The sequence below is a fragment of the Anomalospiza imberbis genome, chromosome 2 (assembly GCF_031753505.1).
Source record: "Anomalospiza imberbis isolate Cuckoo-Finch-1a 21T00152 chromosome 2, ASM3175350v1, whole genome shotgun sequence".
Taxonomy (NCBI): Eukaryota; Metazoa; Chordata; class Aves; order Passeriformes; family Viduidae; genus Anomalospiza; species Anomalospiza imberbis.
Genome location: NC_089682.1, coordinates 112695440 through 112708371, shown reverse-complemented (window position 1 = coordinate 112708371; position 12932 = coordinate 112695440).

The window sequence follows — 12932 nt, the reverse complement described above, 5'->3', positions numbered from 1 at the left end:
CTGATTTGCCAGATCTCATACATAAAATGCTGCTATAGCACCCAGTAGAGTGTTACTAGCAGCATTGCAGCTCACGGTGTTTTGCAGAATGCTTAAGATGATTAAAATTGTAAAGGGGCTGAATTTCAGATAAAAGTCCTCTTTTTGCAGTCATCCCCAGAGAAGGCTGAATGAAGAAGGTACAGTTTTCATTTGGGAAGATCGTGGCAAGTAGTTTTTTTCACATTCCTGTTCATAGGAATTTTTCACATTCCTGTCATTGTTCCTATTTTAAACCTGGTTTAAAATTCTTTAAGTACATCTAAAGATAAATGCCTTCATAAGCAAAAATTAAATAAACATATTTAATAGATTTCAGACTGAGATAAAGACTACTCCTGCTCTTACTGAAGTCCCTGAGGACAGTGTAAGACAGGTATTTCACAGTCTAAAAGTCACAGTAAAATTTGACAATGATCTTGTGGTAATACAGAACACTAATCTGAGACACAAGAGACCGTGAAGTGTATCTGCAATAAATTGCAAATGAAAAAGTAAGGCAAGGACAAGTATATCCATTAAGATTTTGCAGAATTATTATGAGCATTAGGAGCTCTTAGCTTAATGAAATTGTTATTAGTTTTACCAACCAAATACAGTATCTGTGCAGGAATTACTCCAAGCAATGCTACTGGAATCTCTGATCAACCATGGATTAATTACCAAATTCTTCCTCCCGCCCAATAACCAGACTTCCTTGTCAGTGTCATTAGAGACACTATTAGTCTTGTATCTTTATCATCCCTAATTGACAGAAAAGGGCAGACAGAGTAAGATGGTGCTGTGATATCAGGTATTCCATCACAATCCACAGGGGCATGTGGTACATCCTTGCTTGTAGTTCAAAAGGAGAATAGAGCATTTGAGTTTCTAGCCTAGCAACTGCTCACTCTGACTTTTCTTTTTGCCACTGTTTGGGATGGTGGGGTTCTGCCACTGGCACAGACAGCCACAGGTATGTTGGCCTCAGTAAGTCACCTCAGCAGTTAAAGGACATCATTTTGACACCACCTTGCTGAGTGCCTTAGGAACAGAACAGAGCTGCCCTGCCCTGGCTGACAGCCTTGCTTACTGTTCTTGCTCTCCCATCAGCCCCGAGGCAAGCTGTCTGTGCTGAGGTGGCCTTGGCTGGGTCACCATCCCCTGGAGGTGGCCTGTCCATTCACACTGACAGCAACGCTAGTCCTGGACCTCAGTCTGACATCTGGTGAGGTGTCCATGGACCTTTAGAACATTCCTTTCTAAAATGTTGGTTATAAAGAAAATTCAGCTATTTAAGGGTTGGATTAAAGGCATTTTCATACAGTTTAGATTTAGCTTAATTTGTTATTTATACTCAAGGGGATTTCTGTATTTAAATCAAGCCTTCACTTCTTAGCAAAAAAAAAAAAAAAAAAAGGAATATCTAACAGAAATCTCCTCTCCTTCTGATTAAAGAAAATGCAGAAAAGTTAATCAGACAAACTGTTTATATTTCCTATGGAATAATTTGACTTTGATTACTCCTTTATTAATTAGGGGTTTTTTATTAGCTAATGACCTAGATATCAGGTTTAATTACTTTTGTCATCCATACCTGTCATACTTATGATGTATTAGTGCATAATGTATCTAACATGCATGCTTGAAGGAACAGTGCATAATCTGTTTCAATTATTCTCCATGTTTGTGTTTGAATATCACTTCATACAGGATCTGGCAGGGGTGGAGTAAATTTCCCACAGAACAGCCTTGTATGAGCTTTATTTTGGATTTGTGAACAAAAGAGTGATAACACAGGGATGACTCTTTTTTTTTTTTTTTTCTGATGAAGCAGTCCTGTGGGACACAAAGCTTTAAAAATGAAGAATGAAATTTGTCTGAGGTAATGAAGTCCTTGGAAATGTTTTGGTTTAGAAGTCTGTGTTTAAAAAGGGGAATGAAGACCCTTATCTCAAACTCTCAACACCTAACTTTCAAGATCAATATTCAAATCTCCTAGTTAGAGTTCCCCAACAGTATCACATAATAAGCAGTCAATAAGTGTTACAAACATTTCTTAAGCACAAACATCTGTGCCTGTTTAAAGACTAAAATAAATAATTTAAAGACTAAAGTCAAATAATGCAGAGTATTCCTGAATGGTGCCCTGTGTCCTCATAGTGTTTCCACACGGAAATTTTCTGTAAGTTCAGACCTGTTTACAACTGTGGTGGTCACAATAGTCCCAATCAGTATTTACCTGTCCTGCCACCCTACTAATTACACCCTGGCTGAAATATGCTTATTCCTAACAATAGTAAGAATATAAATAAAATGATTTAATTATAAGGTATTTTCTTCAATAATACCTTGGGGCTCAAGACATTTTTTTTTTCCCACAGAAGTTGAAATCATTTGGCTGTTAAAATTCCATTGTTAGAATCACTTCACTCCAATGTCATTATGGAGAAAAAATTATTGAAACAGATGGTCATTCTCTTAGAGGACTAATCTTCATTTAAAAGTGAGTCAGCAATCTAAGTACCTAGTAAAATAAATCTGTATATATTAAACATTTGTTTTGGGGAAAGGACAGTGTTTTACACGTAATGAAAAATACAAACTTGTTGATTCAGTGTTCTGAGTACAAGACATTGTACCTAAAGTATCAGAAAGAATAGTACCATATGTGCTTCTGATATCAACAACATACAAAATAAAAACTATGTACCCAGAAGCATTTTTCTTCATTTTCTAGTATTTCACATTTAATACTTGATAAATCTACTTCTAGACTTAAAATAAGTTTTGCATCACTATTTTTTGCATATATAATATTTATTATACTATATAATACTAAGATATACTATATAATTGAATATTTTTGTAGGTGTTATGTTTTATACATGCAAATAAAATATGCAAATAATCTTTTTGCTATTTTTTAATCCAAATTACATACAGCCAGTTCTAGTTGCAGGCATGTTTGTTATGTTTAGTTTAATTAGCCATCAGACTTAGAATGGATTATTAAGAGTTATAAACGGTTAATGCTCAGGTTCATTACATTGAATTTAGAAATGCATTATGTTTCTAGAGCTGGAGGCCTGGCCACAGAGACTCAGCTTCATCACTGATTTCCCAGAAACATTTTGACTGATCTTTTGATGTGAAACCAGAAGGTATTGCCTGGCTAGACCACTTGAAGGATATAAATGGCCGAGGTGCAGAAGAGTTCCTCTCAATGTATACGAGGGGGAAGCAGAGCTCTCCTGATACATCCCTTTTCCCCATGACAACATCAGGTACCTATCTATGAGGGATTAAGTGGAAACTGAAAGGTCTGGAACCTCATCTAACAACCCCCTCCACTGACAAGTGGATGCAGGAGATCCTCCCCCAGCAATAGCTACCCACAGTGGTACTCGTTTCTGTACACTGACATGGGATGTACTTCTACAATCTACAACGATGTACTATAGATAGAGCTTGCCTGCCTTGCTATGCAGCAGTAACCCATAATTTGGGGTGCTGCAAGGTGCAGGTTGTGTTTGAAATAACAGCATGAGCAGAGAGACAGAAATGCTGCAGTAAAGCATTAGTTCGTCTGTGAGAAACTTGGGCATTTCTCAATTGATCCTGACAATATCCTGGGTTATAGGGCAATTTAAATATTTCACAAGTCTCCTTAGATCCTCTGGAAAGTGCATGCAATTATCTTTTAAGTGCCTGAAAGAATAATACATAATCATAATACATGATTAATAGTTGGTAATTATTTTCTTCTTCTATATTTTCAACATCCTTTAATCCTAATTAATTGTCAGTTGGAATACAGATGCTTAATAGATGCCGAGTACTGGATCTGTTCCACTTTTTTCACAGTGTAGAATATGCTTCACATGGCAAAAAGAGAGTTTCTTTAAATCCCTGGGCCAAGAAACTACCAGGAAATGGGAAAACCCAAGGCTTTAGAAGGCAGCTTGAATTACTCTGGACACCATGGAAAAGCAAGCACTCTAGAAGGACCGTTGTCATGGGAAAACACAAGTTAGGATATAGTGGCTAGTCACTGGTGACAGGATTTGATGTGATTTCCTAATTCTAGCTGAATAATTATCATGCTCTTTGAAGGGATAAAATTGGGGCTGTTTGTCAGTATGGTAAAATGACCCTGGAAAATGGAGAGATAGATAGCTGAAGCACTGTCAAAGGACCTGTGTTAAATAGGAAGAGGCCATACCTATTTTACCATTATTGATAAGTTAGAAGTGGCAAGGGAGCAAGCTATCAGGGAATGCTATTAGTATTCATCTGGAGCAGAGATTGCTGCTACATGGATCATACAAGGCTATGCTTTTTCCCCTAGAAAGCAACCAGGAGAGTATCACACTGTGACTGTCAGTGGGAAACTTCCCAACTTTTAATCTCTCTTCTCCTTCCCTGCCCCTGGGATATCAGTCGTTATCCATACTAAGAATTAGAAGGGTAGCAGTAAAAGATTATATTCACTGGCATCTGTTTGTTGAGGCACTTAAGACTTTTTCCATAGCATATTGCAGCTGAATAGAAATTTCATGTATTTCAGTGGTGTCTGAAACTTGGATGCTCAGAGTGATATTTACATAAAGAGATTTTCTTGTCAGGCTAATGATTTATTTCTAGGTAAACTAATGATTTATTTCTAGGTAAACTTAGGTCTCAGTAATTGTTTCTATAGGGTGGAAGCACAGGCTAAATGCCAAGGCTATGACAAGGCAAGATCAAACTAGCCCCATCCCTTCTCAGCCCACATCTTGCTTATACTGAGGAAGAAAACCTGTGCAGTGAACGTCTCCCATCAGATAAAGGCACCAGAACTGGTGTAGTTTGGGTAACACAAGGCATTGAAAACTTCACAGTTTACTAATGGCTCTCCTGCATGCCAGGAAAGGAATATGATGCTTACCAGGTGTAAACACTGTGACCATGCTATGGAAAGCACCCCTGCTGTGACAGCCTCTTCTGAGAAGCACACATTTAACTAGCAGCTGCAGCACTGCAAGCAAAGGGACCAGGATGATCCCCTCTCTTTCCCACCAGGCAAGTGGGATTTATGCTACATGTGTTCTGCAGATTGAAAATGTTATCTTACATTTCTGGGGGCTTCACAGGACGTTGGATGGGGTTGGCAAAATGAAATCAACTAGAATGAGGAAGGAGATAAAGTATTTAATTGTTCTCTGCCTCTCACGTTTTCTTCCTTTAAGACAAAGTCAGCATTGGCTGTTGTGTGAAATGAGTGCAATCCAGACACAATGCTTTAGCTCAGGTATAGCCTGAAAAAAATCATTTGAGTACCAAACACCTGCTTCAGTAAGTGCTGAGTTCAAAGCCAAGGACCATCATGGCTGGCAAAAGTTTCAGTGTCTGTCATATTTTATAAGACCCAGAAACACAAAGTCCTGGACTCAAAATAACATAATAAAAGATACTTCTAGGTGTTGTGGTTGATGTGCAAGGTTTGAAGATGTAAAATCAGAGTTTCCTAAAAACTCTGAATGCGAAGTAAAAGAATGTTGCTAATAATTTTGGAAAAGGATGAGAAAGGGAATTAGTTGAGAATTGAAAAATAAACTGGGATAAGCAACATGGTCACATGATAAGATATTTTGTTGTCACTTGCAGTGTTTCTGGGAAGTGAGAAAAGCCATTAAATGCCATGACAGGACTTTGTGGGGCATATGAGTAATTTTATTTTCCTGTAAGATGATTCAACATTCAGAGATAGAAACTTGAAGCCTTAATTGTCATCCTAAAAGTAATTAGGCAACAAGCAATAGAACTGTATCTCACCCAAACTTTTATCTTCATCTGTTTTCCAGTCCTCTCTTCCTTCTCAATGCTCTTCCGAGAAAATTTTAGCTCAGAAATGCCATCCAAGCTCTCCTGTCTTCTTTGGATTTCATTACTCAACAATCAGCGTTGCTGCACTGCAGCAGAGGTCAGTGCTGAAAGGAGAAGGATTATTTGAAATGTCCTGTTAGCTATGACAGTTTATTAATCATTGTGTGTGATTAATTGCATGGGCTTTGCATTTACACAATCCTTGAAGCTATGAGTCACAACAATTCTAAATATACTTCCACAGAGCTCTATCTTTCTAAGTCCTTTGTTTCCTTTCCTATTTTTGCAGTTAACTGTTCTTACCCAAGTTCATGGCCTGAGATTTGCCCATAATAAACAGCATCTTTTCCTTTTTTATATAATTTCCCTGTGTATCAGGATTTCATTAACTCTATTCCCATTTTGCAATTATACTATCAGCTTATTGGTGCCTTCAAATATAATCAAAACATTTTCTATTTGATCATCTGGGTAATTGAAAATAATATCTGATAATACCACTCCCTTAGGACTGATCCTTGCAGAACATTAGTCATTCCTTTTCATTTCCTTTCCTGAACCACTGACAATGAATTCACAAATAGAATTTTCCTGTGACTTTAGATTTTTTTTTTCCTCATCTAAATATTCTTTAGCTTGGCTACTGGACCTCTACACAACATAGTGTTAAAGTCTTATATAAGCCAAGGTATCTACCATGTATTGCTTCCTCTCTCTGCTACCTTGAGTATTAGGAACATGATTTGATTTGATTTGACTTGATTTGACTTGATTTGGTGTGTTTTTATAAATTCATTCTGACTATTACTAACCTCTATTTTTTCTTTTAGTTCTTTAAAAATAACCTGTTTGTCATATTGGTGGTTTTGGTAGGAACTATTAGGAGCTGTAGGTTTCTGTATAACTATTTCTGGTGCCTGGTACCTGGCAGCAGGCTTGTGAGCATGTCTAGCAGCAATGGCAGTGGAGCCCAAGTTTCTTAAGCTTAGGTGTGCACAATTAAAGCTGTTAACAACACAGCAAACTATACTGGTTAACAGTGTGCATTTAACCACATTCTGGACATAGAATCTTAGAAACATTAAGGTTGGAAAAGACCTCCAAGATCATTGAGTCCAACCTTTAATCCAACACCACATCAACCAAACCATAGCACTAAGTGCCATGTCCAATTGTTTCTTGAACACTTCCAGGGATGGTGACTCCACATCCTCTCTAGGCAGTTCATTCCAATGCCCAGCCAGTTTTTCAGTGAAAAAATTCTTCCTGATGTCCAAACTGAACCTCCTGTGGTGCAACCTGAAGCCATATGCCTGGTTGTGTGGGAGAGAAAACTGACACTCATCTTACTATGATCTCCGGTCATGTACAGAGCACAAAGATTTCCACTGAGTCACTTTTATTCCAGGCTAAAGAATTCCAGTTCCCTCACAGGACTTGCACTCCAGACTCTTCACCAGCTCCAGTGCTCTGCTCTGCACTCACTCCAGCACGTCAATGTCTTTCTTGCAGTGAGGGGCCCAGAAGTGATCACAGGGTTTGGCATGCAGTTTCACCAGTGCTGAGTACACGGGGACAGTCACTGCCCTGGTCCTGCTGGCTGCACTAGTGCTGATACAGGCCAGAGTGCCACTGGCCTTCTTGGCCACCTGGGCACACACTGGCTCGTGTTCAGCTGCTGTCAGCTATCATTCCTAGGTCTTTTTCCACCAGGCAGCTTTCCAGCCATGTTGCCCCTAACCTGTAGTGCTGCATGGAGTTGTTGTGACCCAAGTTGAGGACCTCTTACTTCACCTTAATAAACCTCAAGCCATTATCTTTAGCCCATTGATCCAGCCTGTCCAATCCTTCTACACAGCGCTCCTAACCTCCAGCAGACCAGCACTCCTGCCCAACCTAGTATCATCTGCAATCTGATTGAGGGTGCACCGATCCCCTTGTCTTTGACTGCATCAACAAAGGTTTTATTGTGGGCAGAAATATAGCAACATAAAAAAGAGCAAACCAATCACACCTAATACTTCATTCTGTTTTGTTCAAATGAAAAGAAAACTTCAGTCTTTGGGGATGAACCTGTGCTGGTCCTCTGCTCTCATCTGTGCTCTGCATTTGTTCTAGGCAGCTTGCCCTTCCAGTGTCTGATGGCTATTGCCACAAATTCAAGCTCTTTAAAAATTAAATGGCAACACCTTCTAAGGCTGATGTTTCACTAAAAATTATTTCTGTTACAAACCATTCTCTCAGCGCTTATGGTGTATATGGATTGAATAGCCTTAAGATTAAGCCCTGTTGTTCATTTTCCTTTCTAACTTTCTACACATAGTAAAGTGTGTTGCAATATTTTTCAAACTAAGTATTAGTATGCTTATTCAGAAATACAAAACTTATGCAATTCTGTTTCAGCAAATCTTGCTTGTGACTACTTTGTAAGATTCAGGCTGTAGTAAAACTAAAAGAAAACATTGATCCAGAAGTAGGGACAGCAAATTGATAATGAGATTGCAAAAAAGAGATGCATTCTTGTTTCAGCAGTCTGAAATAGGAGTTTAAAATTATTGAATTCATTCTCTCTTAATACTGAGTTTATCTCTGATGCCAAGGGCAGTCATTATCATGTACACAGAAAATATTAGTCTTAAAAATGGGAATTCCTGTCTTCTGACTTCTTAGTGAGCAAGACTACAGTTCTTTAAAAAGATGTATTACTTTTGTTATTTTTAATACTAGTTTTTCTGTGTAGTTTATTATTTGAAGCAGTAATATTTCTCAAAACAGAGATTTCTTCCCATGTTCATGGATCTGTTGAGTTTGGGTTTTTTTTCTATTTCCCCCTGTAGATCCAGATGTTTTTGTTTATGCATAGGAGTATAGGTTAGAGAAATATTTTCCAAATCAAATTAAAAATTGTTATCTATCTTAATCTCTGTCTCTGCATCAGCTGTATGAAGACAATAAGATCATTTTTAATCTTTAATAATATTTGAAAAGTGCACTCTACTGTATCAAGTTGTGCCATGGGAGCTGACAGTCTACATCTCAACTCAGCTTTTATATCTTATGTGATCCACAAGCAACTGTGATGAGACTTACTGCATGTACTAATAAATTAATTATTTTTCAAGTACTTTCAGATGGAGAAAAATATTTCTGTATTTTTGATGCTACTGATTATAGGTTTTCAAATATTGATTGTTTTGAATGTTGCAAAATACCAAGCTATGATTTTGGTACTGGGAAATGAAAGTTTGTTGGTTTAATAAAAATATATCTTCTAAAGCATAAGGAACATTGAGTAAATAATTTCCTAAGAATTTCATATTGTACATAATAGAATTAGATATACAGCTTGTCTAGAAATTCAGTGTACAGATTCAACCCAAATGTGAAAACAACGTAGCCTTTACTTACATGGTGATATGGGCATGAATACTTAGAGCTATCAATATTTAGTTACTGGATTTGGTTTATTGTATATGACTAAAAATAGAAAATGACGTGGCATTGTACTGGCTTGATAAGGCTTGTCACAGAATTAGAATACATTAGTTGGTCTTTACTAAATTCAAAAAGATGTTAGGAATTTGCCTGGGAGACAGGAGATAAGATGTACACATCTAAGGAAAACTGCCTTCTCAGCAGTCATCATTATGGTTATGTCTTGACCAGCCAAAATATTGTTTAGATCTACTTCTTTTGCTGCTCCTGCAGCTTTTATTGTTGCTATAAGATGACATGACAAGCTTATTCTTCCTAAGGCTTTCAAGAATAAATTATCTACAGAAGCAGAGAATATTCCAGTGGAAAAAGAAGAGAAAGACATTTCTGTTTGTCTTCCTCAGCCAGGCCAGTTCTGCAACATATAAGGACCCATTTATCATTAACATTAGAACCTTTTCATAGCAAATTGATTATTCCAATTGCAGCTGTTACCACTGGCCCATTGGTGGTTCAATGGCTGCAAGGGAATTTCAGGCTGCTTGTTCACCCCCTGACGTTGTGAAGGACCAACACAGAACAACAAAAAACAACTGTAGCAGTGAGATAAGAAATCATCTGCCTGAGCTGATAGTAAAGGTTAGTTCATACCTTAGGATAGTACAAACATCACTAGGAAGAAGCAACAGGCAGGAGGGGAGCCCAGGAGATAGCCTCCTGCCATGTGCAGAGCACACACCTGTGCACACACAGCTGAAACGCTGCTCTCAGCATGAAAACCATCACGGATCAGGCCCAGCAAAATTCATCAGTTGCCGCCAGTGTACCTACATGGAGGACTGAGACAACTTTCCCTCTACTGTGGCCCAAGCAGATGAAAAACAGGGCACCTTCAACCCAGCCATAAGAGAATGGTGCTGTGCTTAGGCTCTCACTGGCATTTGGCCAGGCAGAGCCAAACGCGTTCTGTGTAAATGCACCCTTCCTACTCAGCTGGCACTGCCTCTAAATGCTGCTCAGCACAGCACAGAACCCAGCTGAGCTCTGAGTGTTCAGTGTCCTAGTGAAGGCTTCAAAATGCATTCAGTATCAGGCTTGGAAGATAAGCAATAATTACCAGTGTTGGGATAGGGAGACAGTCTTTCTAACTGCTAATGTACTGAACTATTGACATATTTACAAATTTGTTTTGGCAGTTACCCTGGATTCCTGACATTCCTCTCCATTTTCCATTGTACCTCTGTTTTAGTCAAGGTAGTTTTTCTTGCTGTAGGCAGCTAAACCAACATACCTGTGTCCACTGTGGGGAGAAGGAATTTTTTTTCAGGCACAGTTGTACAAGAACAATCTTCCTATTTAAAAAGGAGCCTGGTCCCTTGCACAGCCCATGAACAGAGTACCACACTTGTAACTCAGTGCGGCTGCATGGGCACAAGACAAATCTTGTGCTCCTGCTGCATTTCCTGAGCAGGTGAGTTTATCACAATGTCCGTCCGTACTCTTAAATACAGTGTCACAACTGTACTTGACTGAAGAAAAAAGTGCCCAAAGTATAGTAAAGCAAACCAAGGGAACATGCAGGAGGGTGAAGATGTTGAGATTAAAATTGTCTCTGCAACCTCAGAACAGGAGCTCTCAGAGATGCCCATGTAGCTGCCCTCCAGGCAGCCTCTTGCCAAGGTCAGAGCAGCATGTTGTGGAGCAGTGACAAGACACGACACAGGCATTCAATGGCAGTGGACTCTGCCATTTCCTTAATTTGACTGCCTGGTCTTGCTTGCACAAGATATGGATTGTTTAAGAACACCCTTGTTGTAGTTTTTTAGGTTAAAACAGCTGGGTAGAAAAAGGGTCCATTGTATGATAGCGTACTGATTACCCACAGACACTTTCTCAAGTTTGAGACGGTTTAGAGTGAGCCAGATGTGATTGAAAATCTTACTCAGATGTGGTTTTATAAACATAGAAAGACTTCTGCCTATTACTGTGTCTGTTCGGTTCAGTTGTGTGCACTACTCCATTAAGAGAGTCCCAAAAAGGAGTACAGCACAGCCTTAGGGCTTCCTGCTGTTTTTCAGATTTGCTGCCACTGGCTTCAGCACTTTGTCTGCATGTAAATATCTCATTCTGGACCAAGGAAACAATAAAATTATGCTCTTCCCTGCCTTCTCACCTTTCCTCTCTAGGCATCAGTGCCAGCAGTGTTCCTAGGACAAAACCCAGGCACAGCTGGTTCTCTGTCTGTCACCCCAAGCGTGGTCCCTCTCCCAGTGCCACTGTCTGGCTCCACTGGTGGTCCCACAGGCAGTCACATGTTGGCACCAGGGCAACCACTGGGATGCTCGTAGGGTCAGGATGCCTTGTCAGCTTAGAGAAAAGTTATGCTAAGTCTTTGGAACTTGTGCAAACTTTTCTTTAGTATGATAAATTATTTTCCATTTTTGGAGACAAGCTCACCCCCTGGATCTACACAATTATAAAGTGGAAATCTACTCTACTCGGGGGAGAAGCAATGTATGTCTTTATTTATTCTCTAAGCAGACACTTCCATCTCCTTACTAAATGCAAAAGAATAGGTGGAAAATTCACTGTGTTTCTTTCATGTTGCTTAACAGGCTTCAACACTGTCTGATTTTCATAAAAACCATAATATTATACCCCTCATATTTATTGCTAAAAGGGTATTTACACTATTTCAGTGACTGTTATTATTGTAAAGACCTAGAGTTTGTGCTCTTTATCTGCGTAATACTAGATTTTTTTTTGTTTGCGCAGGAAATATAACATTCTCTCCCATATTTTGTCTTTAGACCTACACAGAGTGTGCATTCCTGCAAGGAACATTAAGTGACTAAATATTCAGTTACTGTTAGACATTTCAAGGTCTGAAATATGAAATCAGAAGATAATTTCAGGTTACAAGAACAAAAAATGTGATTCCCTGTAAAGTATTATTAAATTAAAAAATCTATTGATTTGCAGAATATCATTAGGAGGGTTAGTCTTCACTAGATTTCCTTCTTTCTAAAGTGTTCTGGACTATGCTATTTAGAATAAAATAGGTACTGCAAAAGTGCATGTTGTACCTGTCATTCAGAAAATAGAAGAAATGTGAATGCATTGGATTTTGTGCAAGGGAACAATGACTAAATCATTTACATTAACTGAAACAGAAGTTCAGTTTTGTTTGCTGTCATAATCACAAAGGTGTCAATGGGTTTATGATAATTTTGACCTGAAAAGATTCTGCTTCATTATTCTAACTGCAGAGAGTGATCATCTGAGTTTTCTCTTAATACCTTACACTTGAGGGTAAAATCAGAAGGAGGTTTGCCTCGTCGGCCTACTTCTCCCTTACTTTTTCTGCTTTTGTTTTTTTTAAAATCTCTTTTCTAGAAGTAAAAGGAAGGGAAAAATTTGTGGCGGTGATAGCCAGAGACGAGTGAGGTTGCAGTGCCACAGCTTTTTGAGGCATCCTGGGATTCACATGGCTCTATGGGTTGAAGACTATAACAGAAAGCACAAATCTGAAGACAATCTAAGATTTTTTCTTTCCATTTCTCACAATCTTGTGGGAGGGAACAATTGGTCGATTGAAACAATTATTATTC